Raw genomic sequence first — 4,354 nt, forward strand, 5'->3', positions numbered from 1 at the left:
AACACCCACTAAGCCAGCTAGGGGAGGTTGTTGCAGTATAATATACACAATACTTAGCTTTTGCCAAGAGCGCCGTTCCTTTCTGGTTCCGGAAGTGTGAGTAGGCTGTGCGGCTGGCTGCTTCTCACTGTGGAAACTATGGCCAAATGCTACTACCAGCCCACCCTGGGACTGTACCTTAGGGATCCTGGTCATTCAGGCCTGGCAACCCCTCTCTGCTTCTGAACCGTCTCTCCCCCTGCCACTCAGTCCATTTTCTAACTTTGCCTTTGATGTTCAGGGCTCCTAGTTTATCATAAACATAGTCGTTTCACTTGTTTTTTCAGGTCTTTGTTGTAAGAGAGTTCACAAGAAGAGCCTGGCTATGCTGCCATCTTGGCCCTGCGCTCCCCTGAGCTTAGTCTTACTGACTCTCTTTTGTAGGTGACTTTTTGTTGATCCCTAGACACTCTTAAAATTCTCTCTTTATCTTTGGTTTTGAAGAGTTTGATTAGAATATGTCTTGGTTACCTTCTTTTGGGGTCTACCTTGTGTGGAGTTCCATGAGCATCTTGGATAGATATCTTCTCGTCTTTATAAGAGCAGTTTTCTGCCAACAAATCTTCAGCAATTCTCGTATTTTCTGTTATTTTCCAGTATTCTGGTACTCCAATCACTCGTAGTTTTTTGTTTTTGACAGAGTCCCACAGAATTCTTAGGGTTTCTTTATTTAAAAATTTTTTAATCTGATTTTTCCTCAGTTATAAGGGTGTGATATCAAGTGCTTTATCTTCAATCTCACTAGTTCTGACTTCCCTTTCCTCAATTCTGCTCCTATTATTGTCTATAAACCCAGAACCCAGGGCCGTCAAGTCGATAGAGTTGTCTAATTCTGAAATTTAATTGTTAATCTTCTGGATTTCTGTTTGCTCTCTCTCTATGAATTCTTGCAGCCTATTAAATTTGTCATTATGCTCTTCTCCAATTTTCTTAATTTCCCTTATTGCTATGTCTGTGTGTTTTTTGGGTTTCTGCACTTTGCCTGATCTCCTTAAGAGTTCTATATATTTATCTTTTGTGTTTTACCTCTGGTAATTCCAGGAAGTTATTTTCATCTGGAAGATTTCTTGATTCTTTATCTTGGGAGCCTACTGAAGCCATCGTGGTCTGCTTCCTTATGTGATTTGATATTGACTGTTGTCTAGGAGCCATCAATAAGTTATTGTATTTATATATTTTTATGTTTGCTTACTGTGTCCTAGTTTCTTGTTTTGTTTCGATATACCAAAATAGGCTGCTTGAGTGAACTAGTTTGATTATTGGCACCTTTGAAGCTCGAACATCTTGTCACCAGGTCGTTAGAGCTGCTACTATGTATACGAGCCCAGAAGTCCATTTATTTTTCTTGTATGGATTCAGCTCAGGTGTCCAGGTAGTCGGTCACCAAGTGTGTGGTGCAGACTCTCACCTACAGTAGCAGATGAGTAGGGGGTGATTTGTGTAGACTCAGGTATCTGGGTGCAGTATGGGGTCATGTGCTGAGCAAGGCAAGGGGCTGACAATTGGTTCTCAGTGTCTGTGAGGTAATCATGTCCCTGTTCCCTACAGTGCCTAGGTGGGTGGGTTTTGCAGCTGGATTATAGGCACCCAATGCTGTTGGCTGTAAGGACTGGGAGGCACCACTTATCCTTGGACCTCTGTCGCATGTGGCTAAGTGACATGGGTAAGACCACCAGTCCCAAGGCCCCTGACGTGGGTTGGTGAAGACTGATTAATAGGCAGAGTGGTGATGTAGTCATAAGCCTGCCTCTCCACCATACAGCTGAAATAGTTGAACTTAGACTTCAGGTATATACCCTGCTGTACTGTTCTAATGAGAGCCCACAGCATTGAAATGGGCCTGCACAGGTCTATGCAGGTGTGAAAGGCATTCAAAGTCCATGGACCCCTTATTCCTGTGCCTAGGCAAAGGTGCTGTTTCTGCCCTGAGTTCCCAGCTTAGAGGAGCCAGCAGATTATTCTTTCCCCTTGTTTGTTAGTTTTTCCCTTCTCCAAGGTGGGGAGGGTGGCTCAGGGCACGCAACACGTCCTACTTCCAGCCCAGGGAAAGCTGTTATCACTGAAGCTCCTTCGAGACCCAATGCAGAGTGAGTAGGGGTCAGTTAAACAGGAGTGAGTTTTTTCCAAAGTGGTGTTTTTTGGTCCACACATTAGATTAGATGCAAGTACTTATCTTTTGCCTAGAGGGAGGCTTTTCACTGATTCTGGAAGCGTGAGTGAAATCTCTGTTGCTTGGTCTCTCCTGATGTGGAAAACACATCCTGAACACCACTGCTTGCCTCATTGAGTTTGCAGCAGTGGATCCAGCCTGCGGGATGCTGGCTCCCACTGGGTCAGGCCTGGCAACTCCTCACTGCTTCTGAACCATCTCTCTCTCCCTCTGCTGCTCAATCCTATTCCTCTACTTTGTCTTTGATGTTCAGGGCTCCTAGATTGTCATATACAATTGATTCACTTGATTTTTCGATTCTTTGTTGTAAGAAGGATCACTAGAAGCATCTGACTACTCCACCATCTTGGCCCTACATGCAAGTTTCTTTTTTCTGGATTCAGGTTTTGTGTGATTACTGTAAATCTTCGGTTATTTTCCAGACTTTAAACAAAGTTGATTCTAACAGTTTTTGCTTTTTTTCTACTCTTTTTGTGGAGGATGGGCTCTTGAATCTACCTAATTTTCCATTTTCACTGATGTCATTCATGTCTCATTTTTATTTATGGATATCCAATTGTTTCTGCAGCTTTCATTGGCAATGTATCCTTTCCTTACTGCTCTACAGGAGAACCTTTGTAATAAATGAATTGTCAATATATATGTGAGGCTTTTTCCGGATTCTCTGCTTTTTTGCATTGGCTTATACTCTTAACAATATAACAATTGTAATTATTGTGGTTTTATAAGTTTGATATTCCATAGAATAACTTATTGTTTTATTACTTTTACATGATCTTTAAGATATTCTTGCTGTGCAACACTAAATAAATTCTATAGTCATCTTGTAAATTTACACACAAACTAAAGGAATTGCACTGGGAATTATTTTGAATTTATGTAATAATTTAAGGAGAATTTCCCTTTTTTATTTTAGTCTAATCTGTGGACAATGTATATAAATATGATGCTTCCTGTTGAGTGGAAGAATTAGTGGTGAATAGAGGAGGACATAGGGAACCTTCTTATGTGGTGATAATATACACTATTACTTTTTTAAAAATAATTTTTATTGTGCTTTAACTGAAAGTTTATAAATCAAGTCAGTTTCTCACACAAAAACTTATATACACCTTACTACATACTCCCACTTACTCTCCCCTAAATGAGTCAGCCTGCTCCCTCCCTCCAGTCTCTCCCTTCACGACCGTTTTGCCAGTTTCTAACCCCCTCTACCCTCCCATCTCCCCTCCAGACAGGAGATGCCAACATAGTCTCAAGTGTCCACCTGATGCAAGTAGCTCACTCCTCATCAGCATCTCCCTCCAACCCATTGTCCAGTCCAATCCACGTTTGCTGAGTTGGCTTCAGATATGGTTCCTGTCCTGGGCCAACAGAAGGTTTGGGGACCATGACAGCTGGGATTCTTCTAGTCTCAGTCAGACCATTAAATCTGGTCTTTTTATGAGAATTTGGGATCTACATCCCACTGTTCTCCTGCTCCCTCAAGGGTTCTTTGTTGTGTTCCCTGTCAGGGCAGTCATGGGTTGTGGCTAGGCACCATCTAGGTCTTCTGGTCTCAGGATGATGTAGTCTCTGGCTCATGTGGCCCTTTCTGTCTCTTGGGCTCATAATTACCTTGTGACCTTGGTGTTTTTCATTCTCCTTTGATCCAGGTGGGTTGAGACCAATTGATGCATCTTAGATGGTCTCTTGTTAGCATTTAAGAACCCGAAGCCACACTTCAAAGTGGGATGCAGAATGTTTTCTTAATAGAATTTATTTTGTCAGTTGACTTAGATGTCCCCTGAAGCTTTAGTCCCCAAACCCCCACCCTTGTGCCGCTGAACTTCGAAGTATTCAGTTTATTCAGGAAACTTCTTTGCTTTTGATCCAGTCCAGTTGCTGTCCTTCCCTTCACCTAAAGTAGTTCTTATCTACTATCGAATCAGTAAATAACCCTCTCCCACCCTCCCCCCGTCCCCCCTCTCATAACCACAAAAGAATGTGTTCTTCTCAGTGATCTTAAAATAGTGGTCTTATACAATATTTGTACTTTTGCATCTGACTAATTTCACTCAGCATAATGCCTTCCAGGTTCCTCCATGTTATGAAATGTTTCACAGATTCATCATTGTTCTTTATTGATGCATAGTATTCCATTGT

Source organism: Elephas maximus, chromosome 16, assembly GCF_024166365.1.
Source record: "Elephas maximus indicus isolate mEleMax1 chromosome 16, mEleMax1 primary haplotype, whole genome shotgun sequence".
NCBI classification, from domain to species: Eukaryota; Metazoa; Chordata; class Mammalia; order Proboscidea; family Elephantidae; genus Elephas; species Elephas maximus.